We start from the raw sequence: 14,594 nt of genomic DNA on the forward strand, positions 1-14,594 counted from the left end.
TAAATAAAAAGAATTATATAAAAATGTTGCAAATGGCATTTGGAAACAGGAATGTACATTTGAGTCTATAGTTTTCTTCACTTGACTTTAAGCTGTCTGTAGACTGATATAATTGTAGCTTTTTAGTGGAGATTTTGGAATTAAAGACATTTTAGGGCTCTTTAGACTTCACAAAATCATATCCTTAAACTTTAGGAGTCTTTCTGACTATCAAATGTTGAATATTGAATGTTTACATTCATATTCAACATTACCAGTAGTTACACTGTAAATAAAATTGATCAAGCCCAGAACTGCAGGTAATGAGTAGAAAACGATAGCATGGAGAGGTAGCTGAATGGAAGAAGATTAGAATTAAAATTCTAATTAACAAAATGAGAGATACTCAAGAAGGCAAAGCATCCTCAAATCAAGAAAGGATGCTTGCAGAAAGACCCTCAGAGAAAATGTAAACACCGTTGAAGTTAAGAAACACATATGTGATTTTCAGAATAAAATCCAATAGGGATTTTTGAAGAAAAAGTTAAATCTACAATATGTATATTAAAAAAAAAATTAAAAGTCAAAGTATATGAGTAAAACAAATTGGAGAAGCTCTCTGAAGGAGAAGCCAAGATGGTGGAACAGCATGGAATTTTTTTGTGTGCCTGGTGTCCATGAAATGCAGGCAGACCAACACTAAACCATCCTACACACCTAGAAAACTGATTGGAGGATTAACACAACAATCTGCACAATGTGAACCACAGAATTCAGCAGGTACATGGAGCGGAGGGGCCAACTTGAGGAGTGAGAAGGAGCAGGAAGAGAGGTATTTTTGTGAGCAGAGAGATGACAGAGACTGGGCGGGGGGGGGGGGGGGGGGGAGAATATGGGAAAAGCACCCCTCCCCAAAAGCAGCTGGAGGGAAAGTGGAAAATTGGAAACAGCCGCAGGGACTAAACTAAAAAGGGAGAAAGGTGAGGGTTTAAATTCCATTAAGACTGTAAACAAGGGGAGCGCAAAGGCTACAACTCCACAGCTCCATACCTGGCAGTGTTCTGGTGGGGAGGGCGAATCCCCAGGAGCAGAGTAGGCTCCAGGAGGTTCTTGGGCCACACGGGAAAAGCAGTTCCACTGCTGGAAGGACTGCTGGAGACACCTGGTCCCAGCAGACCCCAGAAAACGGCTACATTCGCTGGTGCTGGAACAAGGTCGTTAAGTGTGAAGCCTGGTGCCAGATGTGTGTTGTGATTTTCCATAATCCCAGAAAAGCTGCTCCTACACTATCTTGCGAACTTTTTCTGGGGCGTACTGGCACTTGGCCATAGTCTCGGGGCACTGGCAGCAGCACGGTCCCGCAAGCGTTCCTGGGTGCAGCCAGCATCCGGCTATTGCTCAGTGAGACTATTCAGCAGAGGGGCGGAACAGGACAAAGCCACAGTCCTTCAAAAGTAACGGGGCAGGGAGAACAGCCGCATCTGAGACAAAACTCCGGAGAGAGGTACTACCTGGGGCTTGGTCACGGACAGTGAAGAAGCGGGGAGTGGATGAAAGCCGAAGACAGAGGACAGGTGCGCGATTGCTGATCAGGGAGAACAGAGTTCCTTCCAATACTAGAGACTGGATACCTGGGTGACGTCATTTTCACCATTACTGCACATGCGCATATGCACCTACAAGCGCGGCAACACCCCACCCCAGTAGGCTAGCAGCTCCATCTAGTGGAGAACAGAGCCATTACACTGAGCCCCGCCCAACTGGGCCAACCTCACTCTTTAAGAACACCAGTCTCACTGCCTACTTACTTTATGGACTGTAAAGTGCTTCATAGTCCGACTTCTAGGGAAAAATGAAGTAATTTCAGTCCTATTTCAATCCGGTAGCAGGTCCATCTATTCAATTTTCTTTCTTTTTTTCTGTTTTTCACTACTTTTCTTTTTCTTGAATACAGAAAGAGAAAAAATTCATTTTTCGTTTCAATTTTTATTAAAAGTATTTTTCTTTACTTTTTTCACTATATTTTTATTTTTTGTAAACTTTTTCAAATTCTATTTAATTTCGAACATTTTAGTCTACTTCAGTGTATTCACCTTTTCAAATTTTCAAACGATTTCCTTTTTTTCTTTCTTTTTTTCTCTTTTTTGTTTCTTTTCTTTTTCTTGAATGCAGAAAGATAAAAACTTCATTTTTACTTTCAATTTCTATTAAAACTATTTTTCTTTAGTTTTCTACTATATTTTTTGTTTTTATGTAAATTTTTAAAAATTCTATTTTACTTCCATCATTTTATTTTAGTCCACTACAGTGTATTCACTTTTTCAAATTTTCAAATGATTTCCCTTTTTTCTTTTTTTAAACTTTTTTCTCTTTTTCACTTTTTTTTCTTGAATACAGAAAAAGAAAAAATTCATATTTATTTTTAATTTTTATTAAAAATATTTTTCTTGGGGCGCCTGGGTGGCTCAGTTGGTTGAGTGTCTGACTTCAGCTCAGGTCATGATCTCACAGTTTGTGGGTTCAAGCCCCACATCAGACTCTGTGTTGACCACTTGTTCAGAGCCTGGAGACTGCTTCATATTTTGTGTCTCCTTCTCTCTCTGCCCCTCCCTCGCTCATGCTTTGTCTCATTCTGTTTCTCAAAAATAAATAAATGTAAAAATATTTTTTTCTTTAATTTTTTTTCTACTTTATTCTTTACTTTTGTGTATATTTTTTCAAATTCTATTTTACTCCCATCATCTCAATTTAGTCTACTTCAGTATATTCATTTTTTCAAATTCTCAAATGATTTCCATTTTTTCTCTCTCCCCCTTTTTTCTCTAATCTGTCAAACCACTTTCAACACTGAAACCAAAACACACTTAAGATTCTAGCATCATTTATTCGATTTGTGTGTGTGTGTTTAATTTTTAAATTTTAATATTTTTAAATTTTAATTTTTTTAATTTTAATTTTTCTATCTCATTAATTCCTTTTCTCCCTTGAAAAAGACAAAATGAAATAATTCACCTGAAAAGAGAGAATGAAGAAACGACAGCCAGGGATTTAACCACCACATATACAAGCAAGATGTCTGAACCAGAATTTAGAATCACGATAATAAGAATACTAGCTGGAGTCAAAAATAGATTAGAATCCCTTTCTGCAGAGTAAAAAGAAGTAAAAAATAGAATGAAATTAAAAATGCTATAACTGAGCTGCAATCACAGATGGATGCAGCAGCAGCAAGGATGGATGAAGCAGAACAGAGAATCAGCAATATAGAGGACAAACTTATAGAGAATAATGAGGCATAAAAAAAGAGGGAGATTAAGGCAAAAGAGCATGATTTAAGAATTAGAGAAGTCAGTGACTCATTAAAAAGGAACAACATCAGAATCATAGGGGTCCCAGAAGAGGAAGAGAGAGAAATAGGGATAGAAGGGTTATGTGAACAATTCATAGCGGAAAAATTTCCTAACTTGGGGAAAGACACAGACATCAAAATCCAGGAAGCACAGAGGACCCCCATTAGTTTCAACAAAAACCGACCATCAACAAGGCATATCATAGTCAAATTCACAAAATACTCAGGCAAGGAGAGAATCATGAAAGCAGCGAGGGAAAAAAAGTCCCTAACCTACAAGGGAAGACAGATCAGGTTTGCAGCAGACCTATCCACAGAAACTTGGCAGGCCAGAAAGGAGTGGTGGGATATATTCAGTGTGCTGAATCAGAAAAATATGCAGCCAAGAATTCTTTATCCAACAAGGCTGTCATTCAAAATAGAAGGAGAGATAAAAAGTTTCCCAGATAAACAAATATTAAAGGAGTTTGTGACCACTAACCCAGCCCTGCAAGAAATTTTAAGGGGGATTCTCTGAGGGGAGAAAAGATGAAAAAATATATATCAAAAGCAACAAAGATTAGAAAGGACCAGAGACTCCAACTCTACAAGCATCATAATGGCAATAAATTCATATCTTTCAGTACTCACTCTAAATGTCAATGGACTCAATGCTCCAGTCAAAAGACATAGAGTAACAGGATGGATAAGAAAACAGGATCCATCTATATGCTATTTACAAGAGACCCACTTTAGACCTGAAGACACCTTCAGATTGAAAATAAGGGGATGGAGAACCATCTATCATGCTAATAGTCAACAAAAGAAAGCCAGAGTAGCCATACTTATATCAGACAATCTAGACTTTAAAATAAAGACTGTATCAGATGCAGAAGGGCATTATATCATAATCAAGGGGTCTATCCACCAAGAAGACCTAACAATTGTAAACATTTATGCACCAAATATGGAAGCACCCAAAAATATAAACCAATTAATCACAAACATAAAGAAACTCATCGGTAGTAATACCATAATAGTAGGAGACTTCAACACCCCACTCATAGAAACAGACAGATCATCTAATCAAAAAATCGACAAGGAAACGATGGCTGTGAATGACACACTGGACCAGATGGACTTAACAGATATTATATTCAGAACATTTCATCTTAAAGCAGCAGAATATACATTCTTCTCCAGTGCACATGGAACGTCCTCCAGAATACACCATATACTGGGACACCAATCAGCCCTAAGTAAGTACAAAAAGATCAAGATCATACCGTGCATATTTTCAGACCACAACCCTATGAAACTTGAAATCAACCACAAGAACAAATTTGGAAAGGTAACAAATACTTGGAGACTGAAGAACATCCTACTAAAGAATGAATGGGCGAACCAAGCAGTTAAAGAGGAAATTAAAAAGTATATGGAAGTCAATGAAAATGATAACACCACAACCCAAAACCTCAGGGATGCAGCAAAGGCAGTCATAAGAGGAAAGTATATAGCAATCCAGGCCTTCCTAAAGAAGGAAGAAAGATCTCAGATACACAACCTAGCCTTACACTTTAAGGAGCTGGAAAAAGAATAGCAAATAAACCCCTAAACCAGCAGAAGACAGGAAATAATAAAGATTAGAGCAGAAATTAATGCTATTGAAACCAAAAAAAACAAAACAAAAAACAAAAAAGACAAAAACAAAAACAGTAGAACAGATCAATGAAACAAGAAGCTGGTTCTTTGAAAGAATTAACAAAATTGATAAACCACTAGCCAGTTTGATCAAAAAGAAAAAGGAAAGGACCCAAATAAATAAAATCAAAAATGAAAGAGGAGAGATCACAACCAACACAGCAGAAATAAAAACAATAATAAGAGAATATTATGAGCAATTACATGCCAATAAAATGGGCAATCTGGAAGAAATGGACAAATTCCTAGAAACATATACACTACCAAAACTGAAGCAGGAAGAAAGAGAAAATTTGAACAGACCCATAACCAGTAAGGAAATCAAATTAGTAATCAAAAATCTGCCAGAAAACCAGAATCCAGGGCCAGATGGCTTTCCAGAAGAATTCTACCAAACATTTAAGGAAGAGTTAACAACTATTCTCTTGAAGATGTTCCAAAAAATAGAAATGGAAAAAAAAATAGAAATGGAAGGAAAACTTCCAAACTCTTTCTATGAAGCCAGCATTACCTTGATTCCAAAACCAGAGAGATAACCCACTAAAAAGGAGAACTATAGACCAATTTCCCTGATGAACATGGATGCAAAAATTCTCAACAAGATATTAGCCAACCAGATCCAACAATACATTAAAAAAATTATTCACCACGACCAAGTGGGACTAATACCTGGGATGCAGGGCTAGTTCAATATCCACAAAACAATTAATGTGATTCATCACATCAATAAAAGAAAGGACAAGAACCATATGATCCTCTCAATGGATGCAGAGAAAGCATTTGACAAAATACAGCATCCTTTCTTGATAAAAACCTTCAAGAAAGTAGGGATAGAAGGAGAATATATCGAGATCATAAAAGCCATATATGAATGACGCAATGCTAATATCATCCTCAACGGGGAAAAACTGAGAGATTTTCCCCTAAGGTCAAGAAAAAGACAAGGATGTCAACTCTCGTGCTATTATTCAACATAATATTGGAAGTCTTAGCCTCTGGAATCAGACAACAAAGAAATAAAAGGCATCCATATCATCCAGGAGGAGGTCAAACTTTCACTCTTCGCAGATGACATGACACTCTATATGGAAAACCCAAAATATTCCACCCAAAACTGCTAGAATTGATTCATGAAATCATCAAAGTTGCAGGATATAAAATCAATGAACAGAAATCAGTTGCATTCATATACACCAACAATGAAGCGACAGAAAGGGAAATCAAGGAATCCATCCCATTTAGAGTTGCACCAAAAGCCATAAAATACCTAGGAATAAATCTAACCAAAGAGGTGAAAAATCTATACACTGAAAACTATAGAAAGCTTATGAAAGAAATTGAAGAAGACACAAAAAATGGAAAAAGACTCCACGCTCCTGGATAGGAAGAACAAATATTGTTAAAATGTCGATACTACCCAAAGCAATCTACATATTCAATGCAATCCCTATCAAAATAATACCAGTATTCTTCACAGAGCTAGAACAAATAATCCTAAAATTTGTATGGAACCAGAAAAGACCCCGGATAGCCAAAGCAATCCTGAAAAAGAAAACCAAAGCAGGAGGAATCACAAGCTATACTACAAAGCTGTAATCATCAATACAGTATGGTACTGGCACAAGAACAGACACTCAGATCAATGGAACAGAATAGTAACCCCAGAAATGGACCCACAAATGTATGGGCAACTAATCTTTGACAAAGCAGGAAAGAATATCCAATAGAATAAAGACAGTCTCTACAGCAAGTTGTGCTGTGAAAACTGGACAGCAACATGCAGAAGAATGAACTTGGACCACTTTCTTAAACCATACACAAAAATAAACTCAAAATGGGTGAAAGACCTCAATGTAAGATAGGAGGCCATCAAACTCCTTGAGGAGAAAGCAGGCAAAAACCTCTTTGGTCTTGGCTGCAGCAACTTCTTAACACATCTCTGGAGGCAAGAGAAACAAAAGCAAAAATGAACTACTGGGACCTCATCAAAATAAAAAGCTTTTTCACAGCAAAGGAAACAATCAGCAAAACTAAAAGGCAACTGACAGAATGGGAGAAGATACTTGCAAATGACATATCAGATGAAGGGTTAGTATCCAAAATCTATAAAGAACTTATCAATCAACACCCAAAAAAACATATAATCCAGTGAAGAAATGGGCAAAAGACATGAGTAGACCCTACTCCAAAGAAGACATCCAGATGGCCAACCGACCCACATGAAAAAATGCTCAACATCACCCATCATCAGGGAAATACAAATAAAACCACAATGAGATACCACCTTACACTTGTCAGAATGACTAAAATTAACAACTCAGGCAACAACAGATGTTGTCGAGGATGCAGAGAAAGAGGATCTCTTTTGCATTGTTGGTGGGAATGCAAGCTGGTGCAGCCACTCTGGAAACCAGTTTGGAGGTTCCTCAAAAAACTAAAAATAGAACTACCCTATGACCCAGCAATTGTACTACTAGGCATTTATCCACCAGATACAGGTGTGCTGTTTCGAAGGGATACATGCATCCTCATGTTTATAGCAGCACTATCAACAATAGCCAAAGTATGGAAAGAGCCCAAGTGTCCACTGATGGATGAATGGATAAAGAAGAGGTGGTATATATATATAATGGTGTATTACTCAGCAATCAAAAAGAATGAAATCTTGCCATTTGCAACTACATGGATGGAACTAGGGGGTATTATGCTGAGTGAAATTAGCCAGTCAGAGAAAGACAAAAATCATAAGACTTCACTCATATGAGGACTTTAAGAGACAAAACAGATGAACATAAAGGAAGGGAAACAAAAATAATATAAAAACAGGGAGGGGGACAAAGCAGAAGAGACTCATAAATATGGAGAACAAACTGAGGGTTACTGGAGGGGTTGTGGGAGGGGGGATGGGCTAAATGGGTAAGGGGCACTAAGGAATCTACTCCTTAAATCATTGTTGCACTATATGCTAACTAATTTGGATGTAAATTTAAAAAAATAAAAATAAATAAACTTTAAAATAAAATAAAATAAAATAAAATAAAATAAAATAAAATAAAAAGACAAGTATTCTGAGTCTCTACCCTCACCCTCCATGCACCACCCAACATACATGCACACTCAACTAGCCAGGGATAGAACAGGCACAGAAGAATCATAATAAATATTTGTATCCAGAAAAGGGAATGGTGGGAGGCAACAGCAGACACTGACCTAGTTCTGCTAGCTCCTGTGGGTCTCTAGTCCATTGCTCTCTGGGAATTTCTTCACTTTTCATCCTCCTCATTGGCAACTTCTTAAGTGAGTATTCAAAATATGTCTTTCTTGGGGCATATGGATGAACATTACTAGTGGCCTGATTTTTTTTGTCTGTACAAAGTTGAGCACACATAGGTATTTCGATATGCCAAGCAAACTCAGCGTCTTTTAGAGCAGGCTGGCAGCCCTTTTGTCAATGGTGATCTCTGAACTTTTCATGGATGTTCTGTGTGGAGTTGTTTCCAGTCAATTCCACATGCTGAAAGTCAGGCATAAAAGCAACATTTCTAAAGAGCTGTCCCTCCCTCTAGGTTAAGTAATGTGCATTTGGAGCTCTACAGACTTCACTGAACTACATCTTGAATCTTTCAGGACCCATGCTCTCCAAATATAAGGATTTAGAATCTATCTTATTTCTTTCACAGATTTTACTAAGGAGCCTGGTAATCACGCTTTGAGCTGGTCTTTATCCTAAAGCGATGTGTTAATAGCAGGGCACAGGATATCAGGGACTATATTTTAATGGCCATACCTTTGTCTGGGGACATACAGTTTTACTTCCTAAACCTGAAATCTCTGGACTATGTCCTCTAAAATCTGGCAAAATAATTATTAATTTTCTGAGCTTATTTCTTCCTTATAATATCTTTTAAAATCCTGTTAGCAACAATAAACAATTGCTAGTAACAACTCATCATTTCAATATTGAATCAAAATCTCCTCTCTCAATGCTACAAGTTAATTAAATATATCTTCCAAGTTGCTTGTCTTTTCGGTTACCCCAGGTGACAGTTTGCTAAATGCTTTCTAACTGTAATGTGGGCAGGCGTCTTCCAGCCTCCAATAAGAGTGTACTCTCCACTCACTGCCCATTTTAAAGCCTGAATCACTAAAATAAATAATTTTAGATTATTGGTACTTTACACTTATTGGTACAAAATTCTGTGCCAGTTGGGGTTTGATTTTTAACAATTACACAATCAGAATGGTATTCCTTGCAAGTCTCTGCCACTTGTTCTATTCTGAACAACTTTAGGGTAGGCTTTTGTTTGGGTCTGGGTTTTCCCCGCACTTCTTCCATTCTCTGTAAGGCAGCTGTTACCTGAAGTCTTTCTTGTCATTATGGAAGTCAGGAGCCCAGGCTACCCATGCCTTTGCTTGAATTAATAGAGATGGCAGGTCAGCAAGGTTACTCTTTGGCAAAAAGATCTGAAGAAATGTGAAAATCTAGAAAAAAAGCATTAGGAAATGATGTATCTATAAAATATGAGTGTATTAAAAATTGACATCAAACAAAACACTTTATTCTTTCATGTTCATACAGTTTTTTCTTCATAAAATTATTTTCTATATAAAATTACAAATCAATAAGACTTTATTGCACTTGAATATAACATCCAAACAACTCAAAGAATCAATGGTTAGAATAGGCAAGTGATGTATTCCTGTAATTACTATTTAAAGACTATAATTTTAACCTCACTATGCATGTCACTTTACTCATGCCCAGTCATTTCCTTGTAGTTAACAATCTTGTAGGAGGAAGTTCTAAAACTGCTGTTACAATATTACTTCTTTTGAATCAAGACTTATGTATAGACATCCTGTATCTCAGGAAACTTACATATTACTACATGGAACTGTTACACTGTGAGTAAAATTCTCCTATTTAGCAGTCAGGAATTTTACATGGGGATTTAGTTAGTTACTCACTGATATTCCTTGATTATAGAACTAAAGGTCATTCATTGTTTGTTCTTTAGATCTTTATTTTGATTTCTTCTCATGTTAGACACAAAAAAATCCAATGAGCCTGCTTTGATCCTGCAATCAAATTACAAAATGCTGTTCTGATCTTACCTTGAGCCTGTCTGGTTGGACACTTAGGTCTGAATGTTTGTGGAAATCTAGACCTCCTTTAACCTTATATGATAATAGTTATTCCTATGAAATTACTTGCATATAGCATTAATTATTTTCACTGTAAATGATTTTTGTGTGTTTTATATAATGAACATGATGCTTAGGATAAGAAACACCAAAATTCGGATTTAAGCACTTCAACTTCTTATGGACATTTGGCAGGGGATTTCAATGATAGGCCATACTTAATAAATAACTCATGTGATGCCTGGTATCTGCTGGACTCAATGTGGGTCCTCAGTAAGGGATTTTTCAAATATTTACTTAAATGAGGTTCTTTAAAAATGTTTACTCTTAATATTTTCCCTCATAATCTTTCTTGTGTGTTCTTTAAAATATTGGTAAGTGGTTTAAGCTTATAATATTTATTGTTTAAACAAGTTATTAATTTGAAAATCATTTTTTTCCATATGTTTATAACATTTTAAGAGTTAATGCTTTGGTTCCTGAGAAATTTCCACTGTCAAGAGCTTCCTTGAGAGTTTAGGAGTCAAGTCCAAACAATAACATTGGCTGAAAGCTTGAAGCCAAGATGTCAGAGGCAGGCTTGGTTTAAAATAAGACAATCTGTGACAGCACCTCTAGAAACTTTTTCTCACGAGATTATTAACTACAAGGAAATCACTGGGCACAAGCAACGTGGCATGCCTACTGTGGTTAAAATCACAGTCTTTAAATCACAATGACTGTAATATATTCTTTTGCCTTGACAAATCTTTGACTCTGAGTTTTCCAAATGTTTTCTAAGTTGCAATAGGTGATGGTAACTAAACCAAATATATTTATTCTTATACTTAGGAATTATTTATTTTAATATTGTGAAAGTTTTATTTTCTGGAGTTCTGCAGAACTCATTTTTTTTACATTTGCATGCATTGTAGGAAGCACAATGATATTAAAAATAAACTAAATGCACCTGGTGTCAGAAAAATTTGGAATTAAACATCGACTCTGGCCCTACTACTGCAATCATGAAGCAATTTGCCTATCCTATGTGAACCTCTCTCTCCTCATTAAAAAATTATGATAATAACATAAACATTCTTATGGGGAGCCTTTGAGAGATTCTATTGGATATTGGAAATACATGGAAATGTCCATATGTGGTACTTTGGGACAGAGTAGTTTTGTTTGTTTGTTTGTTTGTTGTTTTAATAGAGCCCTATATTTTGTCTTAGATTTAAAAATAAAACTGAGAATTCTAGAAAGGGATCAGAATACGCCATTGCTCAAAAAAGAGTTGCAAGATGAATCTCCCTCATTCTGTTTAGAAATTCACAAGATGTTCCTGCATCATAAAATATTCTACTCTTTTAATACACACTGGTCTGAACAATCACTATCAGCGAGAGAGCTTAATTTTCACCCACACCAGCACCAAAAGTCACACAGTGCAAGTCAATCTAATTATAAAGCTAAAGGTTTTCCAAGACAGTTCCAAATCAGTGCTGGATTAATGTCCCAAGAACTTTCCTATTGTTCTTTATTGCCATACTGATAATGTAAAACACTCTTCTACTTTTAAAATTTTGAAGATTTTTAGGGAGAGGAGTAGAAAGATAATATGAAAACTATTGCTTTCTTTCTTCTCCTGTAGGATTGTTTCATGTGTTAAAGCTTCCCACTAAGAGAAGGATAGAAAAGAATCACTCTTAGACCAGAGAGATCTTTCTTTCCAAAGGAGAAGTGAGAGATTGTTGCTAACATATTTTTCAGGAGGAGGATCATTATGGTCTACTATAGTTTCCACCTTTGTGCAAGTGTGTATGTAAATCTTCTTTTAACAATTCAGTCCTAAGCAGAGCTCCTGAGGCATTAAAAATGTTTCCTCTGACTGTGCATAGATCTAAATCTTTCCAAAAGAATACTCTGTAAACAAAAATTTTTGGAAGAAGCTTCTCAAATCTCATCACATGTTTGAAGAAACAAGCTACTGTACTTGAAAGCCAAATAAGTAAAAAATCACTTGTAATTTAACATTAAACAGCCTAGCTTAAATAATGATGCCATTGACAGTGATTCCTAGCTATTTCCACACCTCCTCTTTTTAAAATTTCAGGCTCACAATGCAATGTCATCTATCTGCACAGGCAAGTATACCTCCTCGTATAGACGTTACGAGCACTCCACCAGCCAGCTAGAATATACTGGATGTCCCCATCAAGAGTGGGAGTAGTTTGCACCTATAAAATTATCTTACAAATTAATTCTCTCCAATGCTCAGCAATATTATCTTCTCAGCCAAGGGTAGATGCATGGTATAATAACATATTTTTAAAAAATCTAATTCCCTCCATTAATATTTGGAAAGTAGGGAAGTTGATCTATTAGTGTGTAAAAATCACAAATTATTTTTCTTCTTTGAATACTCAAAATCCAGCACAGTATTTGGTAGTTGTAGCCACTCATTACTTTTTTCTTTTAATGTTATTTTTAATTTTTTTAAATTTACATTTATTTATTTTTGAGAGACAGAATGAGACAGACCACGAGCAGCGGAGAGGCAGAGGGAGACGGAGACACAGAATCTGAAGCAGGCTCCAGGCTCTGAGCTGTCCACACAGAGCCTGACGTGGGGCTTGAACCCACGAACTGTGAGATCATGACCTGAGCTAAAGTTGGACACTTAACCAACTGAGCCACCCAGACACCCCTCTTTTAATGTTATTAATTTGAAACAAAAGGATCTCATATTTCAGCTTGCTTTTCCTGTATCCGAATTTATTTTTATAAGTTATACATTTTTATGATATTTGATATATAGTTCTTTTTAATTTTTGTGGTTATATATGTATTTAAGTTTATTTATTTTGAGACGGGGGGGGGGAGGAGGAGCATAGAGAGAGGGAGAGAGAATGCCAAGCAGGCTCTGCACTGTTAGCACAGGGCCAGACCACACGAACCATAAAATCATGACCTGAGCCAAAATCAAGAGTCAGATGCTTAGCCAACTAAGCCACCCAGGCAACCCTCTTTGTAGTTATATTTTCATCATTATGAAAGCATATTTGTTTTATCCCTTCAACTATTGACACTGAATTAGATGACATCTTGTCATAATATTGTTATTCTTGATTTTTCTTCAGTTTCCTTTGTTTAATATGTCTATACCTCTTATACTCTTAAACTTCAGTTGATAATTCTAAAATGTAATGCAATGATAACACATAGTAGGTAAACAATACTACATAATGGTTAAGGGATTCAAACCAGAACCCAAGCCAAAATGGACTTGCCACTTATCAACAGTGGGACATGCTTAAGTTAGCTATTTTCCAGTTTCTTTGTAAGTAAAATGATAATGATAGAATTCCCAAACTCACTGGAGACCAGTGAGAATCAAATGGAGTTGTAAATATTAATCATTCAGAATGGCTAATATGGATTTGGCTTTTTTAATGTACTTTTTAATTTTTTTTTCATATAAATCCAAGTTAGTTAATATATAGTGTAATAATGATTTCAGGAATAGGATTTTATTTAGTGATTCATCACTTACAAATAACACCCAGTGCTCATCCCAACAAGTGCCTTCCCTTAATGCCCATCACTCATTTAGCCTATCCATCCACCCAACACCTCTCCAGGAACCCTCAGTTTGTTCTCTGTATTTAACTGTCTCTTATGGTTTGTCTCCCTCTCTGTTTTTTATCTTATTTTTACTTCCCTTCCCCTATGTTCATCTGTTTTGTTTCTTAAATTCCACATATGAGTGAAATCATGATATTTGTCTTTCTCTGACCTATTTCACTTAGAATAATACACTCTAGTTCCATCCACATTGTTGGAAATACACATTGTTGCATTCTTCTTTATCACTGAGTAATATTCCATTGTGTGTGTGTGTGTGCGTGTGTGTGTGTGTGTATATATATATACATATATATATATATATATATATATATATATATATATATATATCTCACATCTTTATCCATTCATCAGTCCAAGGACATTTGGGCTCTTTCCATACTATGGCTATTGTTGATAATGCTTCTACAAACATAGGGGTGCATGTGCCCCTTCGAAACAGCACTCCTGTATCCTTTGGATAAATTGCTGGTTCATATGGTAGTTCTATTTTTATTTTTTTGAGAAACCTTCAAACTGTTTTCCAGAGTGGGTACACCAGTTTGCATTCTCACCAGCAATTCAAAAGGGTTCCCCTTTCTTCTCATCCTTGCCAATATCTGTTGTTTCCTGAGTTGTTAATGTTAGCCATTCTGACAGGTGTAAGGTCGTATCTCATTGTGGTTTTGATTTGTATTTCCCTGATGATGAGTGATGTTGAGCATTTTTTCATGTGTTGGTTGGCCATCTGGATCTCTTCTTTCAAGAAGTGTCTATTCATGTCTTTTGTTCATTTCTTCACTGGGTTATTTGTTTTTGGGTGTTGAGTTGGTATGTT

The 14,594-nt window shown here is 36.2% G+C and overlaps 1 long non-coding RNA gene across 2 annotated transcripts in view; it reads right to left on the bottom strand.

Moving 5' to 3' along the window:
* Positions 1-1,434: 1,434 nt before the first annotated feature.
* Positions 1,435-14,594, bottom strand: part of LOC131507524 (uncharacterized) — a 101,119-nt gene continuing 87,959 nt past the window's right edge. Inside the window, exon 3 of one of the 2 annotated variants that reach the window (XR_009259539.1) lies at positions 1,435-1,922. This is a non-coding gene — a long non-coding RNA (uncharacterized LOC131507524). Of the gene's footprint in view, positions 1,923-9,191; positions 9,491-14,594 lie in introns of those variants that run through there. The other variant, XR_009259540.1, reaches the window with a different exon arrangement.

The sequence above is a fragment of the Neofelis nebulosa genome, chromosome 3 (genome assembly GCF_028018385.1).
Source record: "Neofelis nebulosa isolate mNeoNeb1 chromosome 3, mNeoNeb1.pri, whole genome shotgun sequence".
In the NCBI taxonomy this organism is placed as follows: Eukaryota; Metazoa; Chordata; class Mammalia; order Carnivora; family Felidae; genus Neofelis; species Neofelis nebulosa.